Source organism: Sceloporus undulatus, chromosome 3 (genome assembly GCF_019175285.1).
Source record: "Sceloporus undulatus isolate JIND9_A2432 ecotype Alabama chromosome 3, SceUnd_v1.1, whole genome shotgun sequence".
In the NCBI taxonomy this organism is placed as follows: Eukaryota; Metazoa; Chordata; class Lepidosauria; order Squamata; family Phrynosomatidae; genus Sceloporus; species Sceloporus undulatus.
In genome coordinates, this window is record NC_056524.1 from 190,579,347 (window position 1) to 190,597,676 (window position 18,330).

The window sequence follows — 18,330 nt, forward strand, 5'->3', positions numbered from 1 at the left end:
CTAATATGGCAACAGGCAGAACACTTCATGGCCTGTTAATTGTGCTGGCTAATAACATACAGCAAGGCGCACAGATTTGGAAGTGGAAGTTGGCAGACATGCTTCTTGCATCTGTTGCCAACTGTTGCACAAAATATTCTAATCAGGCACGTATTAAAACCGTAAGCAGGGACATTGTTTCATCTCCATGAAACTGAATGAAAATGGGAGTTTCATCATATGCAGTGTACTCAGCGACTTAATAGTGGGCTTCTATCTGCTGCATGCGCGTATGGCTTTTCACATCCCAGTGTTCTAGAAATGTTAATTGCATTCCAATTACTACTTTGGGGGCATATTTTCCACATGTGGCAGCTTTTGTTTGCACAAATTAAATACTGAGGAGGTAAAGCAGCCATTTGTGTGCCCATCAGAAGCCCAGCTCCTAATCACAGCTGTAAATTTTCAAAAGGTACATTTGTCAAGAAAGAACTGAACTTTCTTACATGGGCTTAAAGAACTTCTAGCAACATCATGGTGGAATGCTTGGAGAACAGAGTTTTAAGGATAGGTCCTAAGATAGATTTTATCTTTAGTCTCCCAAAGGGCCAAATTCAGATTTGTTTGTGTTTAAATGAGCATAACTTATCATAAGGAGAACCATAAGTCATTGGGAAGAGAAGATGTTTTCAGCATTTTGTGCTCTCATGATGTGGACTGTTTTCTTTACACTGGGAGTGTGCTGTATTTCAGAAGTGTTCTGCAACTGAGCATCCTCCCAAAAAATCTGAATGCTTTTTAGATCAAAGACAGAGAACCAGGTATCACATAAATGCTTGAGAAAAATATCCCCCCTCCCCCAGTACTTCACAGCTTTTCACACTATGAGTATTATCAGTACAGTATTAAGATATTAAGATAAGCCAAGTTCTTGAAATGGTAGAAGTGAAATTTTGCTTGTTTCTAAGCTTTTACCAGTTTTTTTGGCACAGAGTCTGCTCAAATAATCTAGATGAAGTTTGAACATTGGGAATTGGATGCACCATTGGATGCACCAGATACACCAATGCCTACTTTAATTGGACAAAAAAAAAAGTGCCATAATGTACTGTGTTAACCATGAGTTAAAAGGTAATCCATGTGTTTGTTTTGCATTTGTTATCTAGTTATTTTGCTGGGAAAATGCACAGTTACAAACAAGCTGGTATATAGCCCATGTGTTTTGAGAACCTCAGCTATGAGAATTTTCTTCGAATACATGTGTCTCATGTTTTGGCATGGGTTACCATCCAAAATGTTGGATACAGTATATCAGAACAAATTCCAGGATATAGTTTAGCAATGTTAATATTTGTTACTGTTGTTAACTGCCTCTGAGTCAACCACACACAACTCACAGCGACCCTGTAGATGAAGCATCCCCGAGACCCCCATCCTCCACTGCTCTGCTTAGGTCTTGTAAATTCAGGCCTGTGACATCCCTGATTCAGCCATCTAGCATGCAGTCTTCTTCTCTTTCTACTACCTTCTACCTTTCCTAGCATTATTGTCTTTTCTAATGATTCATGCCTTCTCATGATGTGGCCAAAATACAACAGCCTCAGTTTTGTCATCTTGGCTTCCATGGAGAGTTTAGGCCTCATTGGTTCTAGGACCCATTTGTTTGTCTTTGTGGTGTCTGTGGTATCCTCAGCACTCCTCTCTAGCACCACATCTCAAATGAGTTGTTTTTTCTCCTATCTGGTTTCTTCACTATCTAGCTCTCACATCCATATTTGGTGATGGCGAATAGAATGGCTTGGATGATTTTAACGTTAGTGTTCAGTTTTATATCATTGTTCTTTAGGATCTTATCTAGCTCTTTCATAGTTGCCCTTCCCATTCCTAGTCTTCTTTTGATTTCTTGACTGCACTCTCTGTTCTGGTCAATATTTCATCCAAGACGAAGGGAGTCTTTATTTCAATTTCCTTGTTATCTAGGTTGAATTTATTTAGATCCTCCTTGGTCATTATTTTTGTTTGCTTTTTATTCAGCAGTAAGCCTGTCTTTGTACTTTCTTCTTTAACATTCCTGAATACCATATATACTCGGCTATAAGTCAAGAAATTTATGCCCCCAAATGAACTCCAAAATCTTGGGTAGACTTATATACGGGGCAATAAGTTAATACTTCTTATAAAGTTCCTAAAAGAAGTGCCTACCTTCCTCTGTAGCGAGGGATCTTTAAACAGCTCCCCATTTGAGTCCCGGCGTGCACTCCTTTCTCTCTCTCTCTCTCTCTCTGTTACCCCTCAGCCTTCCCTTGCAGCCAGCTAACAAACAGCAAGGGACACAGAGAGAAAGTATGCCCAGGCTTGTCCACCCCTTTGCAAGCCACGAGCCTTGGAAATCTTGGGAGTGAAGGGAAGAGAGAGAGAAATAGAGAGAGGTCTGCTCCCCTTGCAAGCCATGAGTTTTGGAAATCCTGGGGGTCAAGAGGAGAGGGGGGGGGAGAGAGAGAGAGAGAGTCTATCCCCCCTTTTGCAAGCCATGAGCCTTGGAAATACTTAGGGTGAAGAACAGAGGGGGGGGGGTTCTACTCCATTTTGCAAGCCATGAGCCTTGGAGATGCTTTTGGTAAAGGGAAGAGAGAGAGAGGGAGGGAGGAAGGAAGGGAGAATGTGTGTGCCAAGGTCTGTTTCCCCATTTCCCATGCCGAGCCTATGACCCTTGGGAGAGGTCCAGAGAGGGAGATGTAGGGAGGGAAATGGTGCTTTGTTTCTCCCTTTAGATCTTTTGTAACATGCCCCAGTGTTTGACCCTGGACCTATTATGGGTGGTATCAAAATCCATGATTTTGGCCCCCAAACTGCTTTTGACTTATACAGGAGGCTTATGCACAAGTATATACGGTAATGGTTCCAAGTCAATATAATATAATATAATATAATAGTGAAAACAATCTAAAAGATGTTACATTAAACCAGGTATGGTTTAAAAGACATATCAAGCTTCAGAATGTTTGACTTAAGTAAGTTCTGTTCTTTCACCCAGTGCCAAACATGTGCTTGAATAACTGATGGAGTCATGTGTCTTCCAGAATGAAGCACTTTATTGTGTACAGACTTGCAGCCTTCCAAAATGTATACTGCAGAAATTGAGAGATTAAGATCCAACTTTTAAGGAGGCATGTGCAACAATGGATGCTTTTATATGTACTGAAGACTGTTCATTCTCTTCCCAATATGCTAGTACATTCAGCTGGCCAAGCAACAAAATTAGTCATCATGGCCTTCCTTCATCACTGAAATATAGATTAACAATGTTAAATTCCCATGTTCATTTTAGAGTTTCAGACATTACTTTTATAAAATAAATATATGGAATTTGAATGAACAGTTTCTTGCAACTTTTACGTCAGCATGTAATAATTTAGGAAGAAATAATTCACAAAAGTGCAAGTGAGGACAGTGAACATTTCTTTGAATTATAGATTTACAATACTGCATGGTTTTTTTGTTTTGTTTAAAAAAGCCCTTAGCTAACGGGAGCAATAATACTTAAAGCTGCTCTTTCTCATATGAGCAGTCATGTCTTATGAATTCCAGCAACATAGAAGATCAAATGGACATGCAACAAACCTTCATGTAGATTAGTTTGAAGTTAGCAGCCCTGTCAAGTTAGAGAGAGGATATGTTTGATTAGAAGCAGAAGTGAACTTAAAATTAAATTCAAAAATGCATGGAGTCATCTAGCTGCTGTTCTGTCCTCAGGCTTGTGAAGAGCTTTAGTAGATATTTAATGTTCTAATTTTTTTTACAAGACTATTAATTTTGTTATAGAACTAAAATACAAGATATAAATGAATAAGATAATTTACCCTTTAAAAAAAAATCAAGGATGTGCTAATTAGCAAATCTTTTGAGGAAGAAAGGGCAAACTTTAGCTGCAATCACTGGGGCCTGAATATGACTGAATACACTTTTGAAAGTCAGTTCGAAATCATTTGATTTCTAGATAATCTCAAAGACACCTCTGATAGCATTTTCACAGAGGTTTTCAGTGCTACAGCAAGAGTAGCAATATGGTTTGAATTTTACAGATACTTCTTCATCCCTTACTTTGACATCTACTTGCATTCTCCTCCCATTTTTGTAGACTTGTTATGGATTCTGTTTTACTTTTTGACTTTATGACTCTATGTAGCTGAAACACCTTCTTCTCTCTGTATCTTTTTATGCAGTTCAGCTTTGCGGACTTTATTTCATATTGGTATGCCTCCTTGTATCATATAAATACCATTTATCTCAGATGTCCTGTCAATTTTTATGTTGTAGTCTTCTAGGTTATTATCAAAAGTGTCATGGTTAGGACATGATGTTTAGATGGTATGCTTTCTTGTTTTTGTTTACAGTCCAGTTAACCCATTATTTATAAAATCATTATAGTAGAAGTATAGATAATTTTTGCTACAGTAAACCCAGTCCTTTTGATATACAAATGGGAACTTGTCTACTTCATAGCTAAGGATCTGTCTGTCTGTCTGTCTGTCTATGTTATTCATTCAGCTCATAGCCAGGGATGGGTATAAATTATCTGTAACCAAATAATTGGCCAAGCAAAGCCTCTGGTATGTCCTTATTTCTAGGGTCAGTGGGCGCATGACTATGCACATCCTCTTGGCTAAATAAATTACCTCTAAAATCTGATGCAAAACAATGAGATCTTTTGTGATTTACCTAAGGAGTGAAACAGACAGGTAGGAAAAAGTGGTTTAAAGCTGCCTTTTTTGAAGCCACATTGAAACCCCACCGCCTGCAATGCCTGCACTGCCTGCCCCGAAGGTGGCTGGAGTGCACACACCATGACCACATAGCATGGCTTCAAGCTGTGCTGCTGGGTACTTTTACTATTCCCCCCACCATCCCTGCACACCATCACAGGAGCAAATTGCTGGCGACTGTGATCCCATTGGATGGCTGTCCCATTGGACGGCTGTTGCATGTGCAGCAATTCACCAGGACAGAGCATCGGAGCAGAGGTGTCTGGCAAGGTACAGTCATGCTCCCTTCACACCCCTTCACCCCATGCTTTCTCTTTGACTGTCTGTTTTGTATATGTTGTATTCATCTTCATGAGAGGTGTCATGGTTTCTCTTTTGGGCATCACCACTCCCACCACTTGGGTACGGCCCCTCCATCCCTTTGAAATATACTCCTGCAGCAGGGTGTTTATATGAACAATTAGGGTTAGGGTTTGGCAAAAAAACCCCTTTAGAGCAGCCTTGGCATTGGTGCATTTATGCGTGTACCATTCAATATGATCATTTTGAGAAGAAGCGGAAAAATCTAGCTCCTTTTTAGTCGGGCTTTTTCCCCAGTAGTGTGGCTTGGGTGTGCTTTCTGGCTGGCTTCAAGACATGCATCATCTAAATGCCCCACCTTGAAACTGGCCAGAAACCTGTTTATTTTGACCATCTCTTTCATCCCCAAGACCTGATGTAGTGAAGCTCTTACTGAATAATGGTGGTAGAGGCGTTGTTGTATGTAGGGTGTATGCTGAGTTTTCAGGACTCTTCTGAGTTAAACTGGAAGGTAGCTGTGAGCACTGTATACCTTTGTAACATTTAGAATTGTTTTGATGCTTAAGGTTGTGTCCCCAAGACCAGTTCACATTTCCCTGTGATGCTCACATGAACATCTGAAGAATATGAGAAGATAGCCATCAAGCTCAAGAGCATGTAGTGACCCCATAGAGGCTCTATTTGTGTAAAATGATGTCTCTCTATGGGGCAGGTGGGTTGTATGAAGTTCAGATGGTGCTTTTTCATTCCACTGTAGTGGCATATATTAGAGTGAACAGGTCTGGTTTTGCCACTAATCTGATCAAGACAAATTTTATGTGAATCTTTACAGCTTTGATAATGAAATTCACCAACAGGAAACGGAGACTTCCTTTTTCTCATATTAACCTTCCCCATTTTAGCACATCACAACTTCAATTTCTTTTGGGACCTCTGCATTCAAAGGAAATTATCAGTGTTATAGCAGGTATGAGAAATTGAAAGTGTTTTGGACCTGATGGGTTTCCAATTGAATGGTACAGTGCTTTTTTCAGTCTGTTAGCACCAAGACTGCTCCAGCTTTGCAAAGGTATTTGAAAATCTGGCACCCTCTCTTCATCATCAAATGAAGATGCCTATACTTTACCCTTATCTAAACTTGGCAAGAATCATACTCACTATGCTTACTACCTCCCTATATCCTTATTTAATGTTGATATCAAAATAATGAAGCTATGTTAGATAATACAGTGCACCCGTGTCATACGTGGGCATGCCACACGTGGCTTTCAGCATATGCTAAAAGCTGCGCCGGAAGAAGCAATGGTGCATGCCCCCATGGTGCATGTGCTGCACCGAGGGCACGAGCCCCATTGTTTTTAATGGGGCTCCACCATACACTGCGCCGTATTTCCCTTACATCGCGTAAGGGAAGGGCCCACTGTACATTACAAAAATCCATTTAATCTTTGTAAGTCCTGACCAGCCATGATTCATCTATACTCTGGCAGGAAGATGATAATATTTGATTGGTTGTGGACTTCATTGCTTCATTGCATTTGGATGAAACTGATAAGCCTGTCATTATTTCTTTAGATGCTGAGAAGACCTTTAATAAAGTACTGGTCCATTTATTTTCACAGTACTGGTTAATTTTATATGGAATTATACCAAATTAGCCAATAAATTGAGTTTCCTAAAATTAGCCTAGGCAAAATTAGCCTCTATTTGGGTATAAATATTTTTGAAATAGATAAACTTTTTATATTCAGCACCAAGAGCACAAGTTATGACCAATATTCCCCGCCCCCGTCATCCTTTTTTACATTAAAATGGGATACAAGGCTGGGATGTCCACTGTCTCTTCTGATATTCAACATGTGCTAGGAATTGCTAGCATGTACTGTGAGACAAAATCCCAGGCTCAGTGGATTTGTGCATGTCAGTTCAAAGTTTTAAAATGTCATTTTTGGAAATTATTTTTTGTCATTCATTTCAAAGCCCAAGCAGTGGGTCCCTGTTTTGACTTATTAATAATTTTGGTAAAATATCTGGGTATTCAGTTAACTGGTCCAAGTAAAAAAATGCTGCCAGTGGGAGACAAGATGGGCTCTGACATATTTAAAGCATAGTAATTTTGATATTGCCCAGATTCTGTTATTATTTAGGTATAATTATCTCTAGGGAAGTAATCACACAATTAAATTTAGTTTTGAAGAGTACCTTGATATTAAGAGAGGTGCATCTTCTTTTGAATTAGTTATCTGTAGCTTGGAAATTAACAAATGGCTAAGGGAAGTGGATTTGTGTGCCCTTTGGATTGCTAAAAGATTGATCCAGTCAGCCGTCCATGCCCATACTGTCTGGATTCAACCATCCTCAACTTGAAAATATTAGAAAAAAAAACAAATCCAAAAAGCAAATCTTGATTTTGCCATTTTATACAAGGGACATCATTTTGCTATGCCCATTGTGATCCAATGAATAGAAGATCTAACAACACTTGCAAGAACTGAAAGAATAATATATAGATGCAATTTACAAATAGACTTAGATTTGGACATTTGATCAACTTTTATGGAAACTTATACCATATATGGATATTTTTTCTCCTTTTGTGTTTTTTCCTGCTTTATTTATGTGTTGTTGTTGCTGTTGTTGTTGTTGTTAACTGCCCTTAAGTCGACCTTGACTCTTGGTGATCCTGTGGATCACCACATGATGCATGCCCCAACTCCTATCCCAGGGCAGCGTGATACCGTGCACCGCTCCACACAGCGTGTGGCATCAAAGAATTCCTCTGGCACTGTGTCTGCATGACACAGCATCAAAGGAGCATCGTAAAGCCACGGTGCTGTAGCTATTGCACCCTTTGCAGGGCAAAAAAAGGAGCTGCAAAAAGGTGGCTCCCTTTTGCGCCCTGCAAAGGCTAGATTGGAGGCAGGGTGTACAGTTGCCACAGCCCTGATCCAGTGAAAATGGAATCAGCTGCAGACCACCCCTTAGGGGAGGTCTGCACAGCCCCTGTCTCTCCTAGCATCAGTGTCTTTTCTAATTATTCATGCATTCTCATGATGTGACCAGAATAAAACAGTTTAGTTTTGGCTTCCAGGGAGAGTTTGGGCTTTATCTGTTCTAGAATCCATTTGCTTGTCGTCTTGGCCATTCACAGTATCCTCAGCACTCTTCTCCAACACCACACCTCAAATGAGTTGATTTTCTTTCTATCCACTTTCTTCACTCTCCAGCTCTCACAACCGTACATGGAGATGGGGAATTCAATGGCTTGGACGATATTCACTTTAGTATTCAGAGATATATCTTTTCACTTTAGGATCTTGTCCAGTTCTTTCATAGCTGCTCTTCCCAATCTTAGTCTTCATCTGATTTCTTGACTGCAGTCTCCATTCTGATCAATGTTTGAACCAAGATATGGCAAGCCTGAGTATTTCAATTTTCTTGTTCTCTATCATGAGTTCTTATAGATATTCAGTAGTCATTTTTTTCCTTAATGTTCAGCATTACGCTTTTGTTATACTGGAACATTATTGTATGTAAATGAAATACCTTTTGAATCTAAAAAATCTAAGCTGAGCGAGGCAGTCATCTCATGCAGTGGGGAGCCAGAAACAACTATCCTCCACCCCCTGCAAATTACGTTATTTAATATTAAGTTATACGGGATGTTCTAATTCTTTGTTTTTCTCAATTCCATCATTTGAACATTAAGTTCACAACATTCTCACTAATATATATAAAGAATTATTCAAGATTTAGATTTCTTCAGAGATCCAATTAATACCTCTAATAACATGGGAGAGGCTAAAGCTCCTTCAGCAGATGGCTTATAAATTAATATTTGCTGCAATTGCAAATACTGTCATCTAATAATAACGTATAAATAGCATTTAAGGCAAAATATTGACCAAAATCAAGTGACTGAATGAGACAGGCTATAGTCAGACAAGGAACCAGGAGCCTAAAGATAACTCTGAAGTAAATAAAGAGATCCTCATTGAGATAAGAAATATTCTCCCTAAGACAATTATCATCTGGACACTCCACAAAGCTGGGCTTTATGGAAGTGTGGTGAGAAGAAAACCATTGCTGAAGCAAAGACTAAAACCTGTTTGCAAAATAGCATATGGGAGACACTGTAAACATGAGGAAAAGGGATCTCAAGTTTGATGAGACCAAAACAACTTTCTGGCTGTGCTGCAAAATGATCTATGTGACGCAAAGCCAATAATCTCCTTTGCCCTGAGAACACATGATTAGAGACATCATCATGATGTTGTGTTGTTTTTTTTCCTGACAGGAAATGGGAAACTGTTTAGGATTGACATTAAGATGGATGGAGCCTAATATTTTTATTACAGAGAAAAACCTGTTTTATCTGTAAGGGACCTAGATCTGGGGCAGATGTCCACCTTCTAGCAGGACAATAACCCTAAGCAGACAGCCAAAGTAAAATTGGAGTGGTTTAAAAATATTTTAATTTAATAATTTTATTAAACATAAACATAACCACATACATTTTTATACATATATCTAAAATGCATTTACACATATAATAACAAACCACAAACTCACCTAAGCAACAAATAAAAACAGTGAATACCTACACTACTGACTTCTCACTTTAAACTGATAGTTATATTGCACTATTACTATGCTTCTTTTATATAATAATTTATACTTGTACTACACACAAACCTAAAATGGATGTATGGTTCCAATAGTGTTGCAAAAAAGTAATAAACAATTACTAATCTTTCTTCAACATTGTCAATTTGTCCATTTCAGCAAGTTCAAATGTCTTTATCAGCCAGTCTTTTGTAGGAATAGTAACATCTTTCTACCTTTTGGCATACTCTATTCTTTCTGCAGTAATAATATATTCAATTTGTTCATTTAACATTCCTAGCAGAAAAGACTCTGTTTTCAACTGTATTTTAACTTTAAAAATATCTTGAATGAATATGAGTTAAATATTTCTGCACTTCATCACAAGTCCTCCACATGCGATAGGAGGTCCCAGTGTTTTGTTTACTTTTCCAACATTTACTTGAACTATTTTTACATATTTTTGATAGCCTATCCAGTGTTAAATACCATCTATACATCATCTTATAAAATTTCCCCCTCAAATCATAACTCAGTGTACATTTCATGCTTCTGTCCACATCTTTTCTCATTGTTCCATTTGAATTGGGGAACCATTTTTTCAGCCTATTTCTCTATACACTCTTTTCCCTGTTCCCTTCCATTTCAGATTTCAATAACAGTTTATACATTTTAGCAATCAGTTCCTCACCAGTACCTAATTTAATTTCAATTTCAGTGGTTTAAAAATATGAACTAGAATCTTCTAAAGACCTAGTCAAAGTCTTGACCTCAATCAAATTGAGTATCTATGCCCCCCTCCACTTCTCTCCCCTTTTATCCATCTCTTTTTCCATCCTATCTGGTCCCTGCTATACATTTCCATTGATTTTAACTGTGATTTTATACTACTATTTTAATATCTGTCTGGTTTAATCTCTTTTTAGTATTACTATGTTTTTATACTGGGGGGGGGAATAGAGGTTTTAGAATTTTAACTGTATTCTCTTTTATTGTTGTAATCAGCTTGGATTCAAAGAGATTAAGTATAATATAAATATTATTATTATTATTATTATTATTATTATTATTAAGATTTGAAAGCTGCTCTTCACCAACAGTTTCCACCCAATATGACAGAATTGGGGCAATTTTGTCTAGAAGAATAGGTAGATATTGCAGGATCCAGTGGCACTAGGCTGATGGAGACTTACTCTAAAAGACTCGCAGCTGTTCTTGCCACCAAAATACTTTTACCACATATACAGTATATCCAGAAGGTGAATATAAATACAGTCGGCCCTTCTTATACACGGATTTTTTATACACGGATTGAAAATGTTCCGAAAAAGTATACATTTACCTTGATTTTCCATTTTTTATAAGGGACACCATTTTGCTATGTCATTATATGTAATGGGACTTGAGCATACACGGATTTTTTTATACACGGGGGATCTTGGAACCAAACCCCAGCGTATAACAAGGGTCCACTGTATGCAGACAAGAAGCAAATAGTTTGGCTGTTTTGTTTACTTCACATTTGTGCCATAGGAAATTTATTTTGCATCTTCATAGTGTTGAATACTTTGTGTACATTCATGTGGAAACCAAGCTCTTTAATTCTACTTCAATTTGAGATTGTAATAGAACAAAAAAGTGAAAGGAGAGTGAATCCTTCTGCATGGGACTGCAGATGTCTTAATAAATGTTGTATGCTAATAAATTCAGCTCTGAAAAAAATAATAAAGAGATAATCTTTTTGGTTTTTGAAGATAAAGTTTATGAGGTTCTCCAAGTAGGATAACATTTAGGAATCAAGTAAAGTAGCTGTAGTGAAAATGAAGTGGTTGTATCTGCTCTAGTGATCTGTAAAAAAACCTGCAGCAGAGCCCCAAATTTCTCATTTCACAGCAAAAACACTGCACTTTCTTTCTCAGGGAGGTTCCCATCACAATTCACTTTTAATGGCACCTGGACAATTGATTCATTCTTTTGGGAAAATCCAAGGTTAACTTTCAGGGCTAAATATTTGTAGCATGCATTTAACTGGACAGCAGGATTGTCTCTCTTGGTTCTTCTGTATAAAATAGATTGTGCTTTATTGATTCTTCACATTTGATACAATATGATATGGAATTTATGTTACACTTAGAAAAGTCAGGTTGAGAAGGGTAAAGATGTGTGAAGTATTTTTGTTATGTAGTGTGGAAAAACTTGAAAGATCAACTATTCCTAAACCATGTTGATAATTTAATGGAAATGAGCATGAAGTTGAAGTGTCTTGGAGAGATTTGATGGAGATGAGGTGCTGATTCAATGAATCTGTTATGTATCATGTTAAATAACTATGTTATTTGTTTAAGAATGTAAAGTAATAGTGTCATACAGAAAGGGCAATGCATCTCCCACATTCTTTTTTGATTCCCAATTTAATTCTTGGGGACAAGTCTGCATTTCCCTTGAGTTTAGGAGTTATTCAGCAGAAGAACTGTGGTTTTTCTGTTATTGTTAACTGCCCCCAAGTCGACCCCAACTCATGGCCAGCCTTTGGATAAGACTCTTTTCCAGCACCACATCTCAAATGAGTTGATTTTCTTCTTATCTGCTTTTTTCCACTGTCCTGCTCCCACATCTGTATATGGTAATGGGGAGTACTATGACTTGGACGATTTTAACTTTAATGTTCAGTTGTATGTCTTTACTCTTTAGGATACTTGTCTAGTTCTTTCATAGCTGCCCTTGCCATTCCTAGTCTTCTTCTGATTTCTTAACCATAGTCTCCATTCTGATGAACGTTAGATCCAAGATGCAGGAGTTCTTCAACTATTTCCATTTCTTTATTGTGATTTTAAGTAGATCCTCTCTGATTTTGTCAACAATACATGCAGAAAGGCAATAAATTTCAGTGACTTCTTTTCAAGCAGTCTGTTCAAGAAGGGGTTGCATAGTCTGCAGAAGCATCACCAATCTATTCATGATAGATGCAACCTGTATTCAAAGTCATAGCTGTATTAGTCTGGGTCAGTATGAAAAGGGAGCTTGTAGGACCTTTAATACTAATTGAGAGAAAGATGTTGGTAGCATAAACTTTTGTAGTTGCATCTGATGAAGCAAACCTAAACCTATGAAAGTTTATGCTGTCAACTTCTTTCTCTTAGGACTTTAATCACATGAGTGTTGAAAAGAGGAATTAGAGCAAGATAGCAGTATCTGTGGCTGAACTTTATCACATGATGCTGGATATGTCTGATAGATGGTCTATAGTCCATCCACTGTTGGAGTATTCTTTCTCATTGATAGGCAGAACCTGTCAATGCCTCTCAGTCCCTCTGTTTTTTTCACTTTGTGATAAGTTCTTCCTGCTGAAGTTCTAATATTCAGGCAGTCACATGGTGCAAGTGATTATGATTATGCTTCTTTCCCCCTTTCTTCCTCACCATTCCCAAGCAGGATGTTTTTCTTTTCCTTTTTTAAACGTAATGGATTGCCATGATTGCACAACTGTGCTAAAAATAAAATAAATAGAAATAAATACAGACCAAAGGGCATTCTGGGAAGGGGTTAGAGCAGGGAGTCAGTACAATGGAGGCCTGCATGCAGAAGGCAGAGCCTGGGACAGAAGCAGCACCATTACACTTTTGAAGAAAGGTGTGATAATTATTGTCCACAGCCTGATATGTTTGCATTTCACCCAAAAATCTTTCGGGATGCCTTACTAGCCTGTTGTGATAATGGGCTAAGTTAGTCTCAAAGGTGCTACAAGATCCCTTTGCAACCTGAAGGATTGGTGGCAATTGTGGAAAGAAGTGGTAGCACTAGCACAAGGATGTAAGTGCCTGGTCTGCCACATGTTCCAGATAGTCACCAGAGGCACTTGCCCCATTTTGCTGCATGGTAGATCTAGTTGTGGTGGAAGAGAATCTGGAAAGGCAACTGTCCCATCATTTCTCAAGCTTGGCGCATAACTAGCTTGAATGCATGAATACATACTTGATCAGTACTAAAGATGGTGCATAGAAATTAACCTGCTTCTTCCCACTCTGTGAATACTGCTGCTTGCTTGGTAGTGTGAATCATATATTAAATGTACTTTATAGGAATGAGTTTAGATTTAGTATTACTGCTAGATATGATCAAATAGGGAAAAGTGTAGCGTATTGACAAAATACTTGAGATACCATGAATATGTTTAAAGGTATGCATTATATCCGGTTCTAAGACATTCTAGAATAAATTTTATTTTCTAACCATCTGGGTTCACTTTAGAAAAAAATAGAACAGAAAGCATAATAGTTTACAAACTGCAAAGCTGACTTGACTCTTTTACTATATTTTATGTTGTAGCAATTGCAATCTCATATGTAGCTGAGATTCCTTTAGCATGTACTTTGGATTCCTATAGGACTTCCGCCTGCATGCATGCATAAGCTCAGTTGTAGTCATTTATGATTTTGCACTATGTATATGCATTTATACATATATGTACAAAATTCTAAAACTGAAAGTTGAAATTTAGCTAATCCAGTCTAAGTTACTTAGCCTTAGGTCCATTTCAGTGGCAGAAAGGTAAACATATGCTTGCTTGTCCTATTAAACTCTGTGTGAGTAAAAGTGCATAAATTTGTTTCTGGGCCAGATATAATATTATTAGTGTGATGAGGAAGTAGGGAATACAGTTCAGAAACTACTAGCATATTACATACATCTTGCTTTTTTGGCACAGCAGTATTAATCTAACTAAGCTGGATTGGTCGAGCATGCTGCGCTAGCTCAGTCAGGGCTTACATCTCCTCTCTTTGAGATGCTTCTTTTACTAATGTGCATCTTGGACACCTAGGGATCTTCAGTGCTTTGTGATTTGCATGCACTAGATGAAAGGTTTTTGGAGCCACTGAGATAATTGAAAATTAATTCTGCTGTGAAAAAAAAAATCTTTAGCTTGTTAAATGGAGCACAACTGGAGAAGAATAAATTGTTAAAAGGAGAAATAACAATCTGATCTCAGACATTTTTATTGTTAAAACCTTTGTGCTAAATAAATCTAGTAGCTTCTGTAACTGGGAGATGAACATGTGCAGAGTAAGAGATCTTCCGGAAAAGCGGTATAAAAATAAAATTTATTATTATTATTATTATTATTATTATTAAACAGAGCAGAACAATTAACATAAGGTGATACTGTTTTGTTGTTTGGATTGTTTTGTTGTTGTTGTTGTTGTTGTATGACTTTTTTCTTTAAATGTACAAATCTTACCAAGAAAACTCTGTGATAGGTCCACCTTAGGGTCGCCATAAGTCATAAATGTTTTGAAGGCACACAACAAGAGCAACAAAAATTGTTGTCCTTTCTAGGATATTTTGATAGTGGTGTTTAAATTTCTTAATTGTCATTCAGATGTCTTTTGAGAATTATAGCTGTAATAGAATGTCTGTTGTAATAAACTTGCAATGTCTACCATTTGGTTGAATTGTCCTTTACAATATTGAAACCTGTATGCCATGAATAATCCTACCCCCAGCATACTTTTTTTTTTTAATGTGGAAGGAATATATTTAAATAACTGAACATTTAATCACATCAGCAGTCTGAAGTGGCACAATCCCAACAGAGGTTTATCATTTCAGAGTGAACTAGACTTGAATTGCCAAGAGGAACCTGTGGATACAGTGACATACATGATCCCCCCACTTGTTTCTAAACAGAATCATACAGCTGAATGGGGAAATCCAGACTGAAGTCTATTGTCCACTGAATAACATGAAATGAACTATGCAGGTGGAAGAAATTATGTTTACTTGTTGTTGTCATTGTGTGCCTTCAAGTAGTGTCTGACTTATGGTGACACTAAGGCAACCCTACTGTGGGGTTTTCTTCACATGTTTCATCAGAGGGAGGTTGTCATTACCATTCTCTGAGGCTGAGAGAGTATGACTTACCCAAGATCACCCAGTGGGTTTATGTGGCCAAACTGGGATTTGAACCATTGTCTCCAGATAGTCCAGTGCTCAAGCCACTACACTGCTTATTGGTAAAAGGGTCTAAATATTGTCAAGGCACCAGACCCTGTCTGGTCTTGGAAGCTAAGCAGGGTCAGTTCTGGTTAGGATGGGAGACCACCAATGAATCCCAGGGGCTGTACGCTGTATTTCAGAGAACTAGCAAAACCATCACTGAGTATACACTGGGGGGTTTGGTTCCAAGATCGCCCGTGGATAACAAAATCTGTGGATGCTCAAGTCCCATTAAATATAATGACATAGCAAAATGGTGCCCCTTGTAAAAAATGGAAAATCAAGGTTTGATATTGAAATTTATACTTTTTTGGAATATTTTCAAACCGTGGATGCTTGAATCCGTGTATAAAAAATCAGTGTATATAGACTGACTATATATAGAACAAAGATGGTGTAGTGGTTTGAGTGTAGGACAACAACTCTGGAGACCAGGGTTTGATTCCTGGCTTGGCCATGAAACCCACTGGATGACCTTGGGAAGGACACATGCTCTCAGCCTCAGAGAAAGCAATGGCAAACCTCCTATGAACAAATCTTGCAAAGAAAATCCCATGATAGGTTTGCCTTAGGCTCCCCACAAGTCAAAAATGACTTAAAATTACACAACACACACACACACATGCAAAACAATTTAATGTGATAATATCTGTCCAGTCCCATACTCCATTTCTGTCTGAAAATTCCTGCCAGTAAGATATGATAATAGATGGTATTCATTGGATCATTAATGGAGATACATTCCCACTGTGTCTCCCCTGGAGTTCTTTTTGCAGGACAGCCAAGACTGTTTTAGATCTGAACCTTGGCCTGAAACCAGGCTGCATTAGGTCTAGATCAGAGTGTACAATATTTTTTTGCCCCAGGGTCCATATATGTGCATACACATTTAGCATTGACTGGAATCCAGGGGCCATAAATATGCATACACATGACGCCAAGATAGGGTTGCCATATCCCACCTGTGGGCGGGACTTTCCCGGTTTTGGGCGGGTCCACACGGTCTCGCCCTGGATTGCCCCCACCCCTGGGATTTCCCCCGCCCCCCAGGCTTTGTTGCAAAGTCTGCAACAGCGGGGGCGGGGGAAAGAGAGAGGCCTGTGTAGGCCTCTCTCCTTTGGCGGGGGGGCTTCCCTCCCCTCTTTGGCTCCACCAGAGCCGAGGGAGGGAAAGAAGCCTCGCTGAGGCCAGACTTCTTTCCCCCCTGGGCTCCACCACCGAGAACGGAGCCCAGGAGGGGAAAGAATCTTCCCCTCAGCGAGGATTCTTTCCCCGCCTTGGCTTCGCCAGCAGGGACAGAGCCCAGGCGGGGAAAGAAAGCCTCCCTGAGGGGAGGATCCCTTCCCCACCTGGCCCCCTCTGGTGGACAGGCAGGGCCAAGGAGCTTCGCTGAAGCAAGGCTCCTTTACCCTGCCTGTTCCCCTCCACATTTATATTAACACTAAAAAAAAAATCACCCATTTTTCGTGTATCCTCCATTTTTAAAAGTCCTACATTTTAAAATTTTGTCCTACATTTGTCCCGGTTTGGAGGTCCTGACTTATGGCAACCCTACGCCAAGATCATCTTGTTTCAGTACACCAGTAGAACTCACTAACACCTTAACTATGCAAGAGTAGGCAGCAACATAGCTACATATGTTGCATATATAATTATATATATAATTTATGTACAGCGCTGTGTAAATTTACAGCGCTTTATAAATAAAGGTTAATAATAATAATATGTTGTTTTTTTAGAAGACTGTGGGAACAGTAGCAGTGAAGGAAGGCAGTAAAAAGTCTTTTTTGCTACCATCAGGAGGGAAAGCCATCAGATCCTGAGCAGTTTTCTTCAGCAGTCCCTAGCTTCCAAGTGGGTCCTTGAAGTAAGAGTGAGTTAGTGTGTGTGTTCTGAGAAGGCTAGCTTGGAAAATTCCCTGACCTGTGGTTCAGGCAGATTCCAAACATATGTTTCCCCCTCACACGCACACCTGTGTGCACATCATACACAGCAGAAAGATTGCTGGTTTTTTTCGTGTTGTTAATAAGTGATGGGAAAACCACCTTCTTACAGGCAGGATCACTGAGGTTAGAAAAGGCTTTAGGCTCTTCCACTACCAGCAATCTTCTAGTGATAAGAGATTAGCATTTTCCCATCACCACCATCAACAAGATAGTAGCATTTCTGAATCTGCATGGGCAGGGAGTGATCGTTTGAGGAAACATGCATAATTTCCTGATATAAGAAGACAATTACTACCTCTTTAGATCTGTTAGATGAAATAAAAGCATAAAATGTTCCACAACACCTGTGGAAATTCCCTCTTTTACAAAACCATTGAAAGGACAGCAGCCCTATACTTTATTCATGTGGCAACCCTGTGTGTCAGCCAGGTTAAGACAGAACTGAGCCAACATGTTGCCCATTTCTTTAGACTTCAACAACTGAAACTGATTCCCAAATTTTGACTGAGGAGTGCTTTGGACAGTTCTTCCAGGACTGCCACAATTGTGGCATCAAAAGATTTCATCGCATACAAACTTTTCCAATTCTACTGTGAAAGCTGATCCGACACAGAAAGTGAAACTGAAAAGACAGACTGCATGAACATCTATTTAATTACAATGTCATTTAGTAATTTCCCAATTAGTGATAATAAGGTGTAGCATTGGTTTATTACATTATCAGTTTAGCAATATACTGCACT

General features: G+C 38.7%; 1 protein-coding gene across 1 annotated transcript in view; it reads left to right on the forward strand.

Annotated features, from left to right (window-relative positions):
• The window catches only part of ADAM12 (ADAM metallopeptidase domain 12), a 312,824-nt gene that overhangs the window by 9,885 nt on the left and 284,609 nt on the right, over positions 1-18,330 (forward strand). The window lies entirely within an intron of this gene.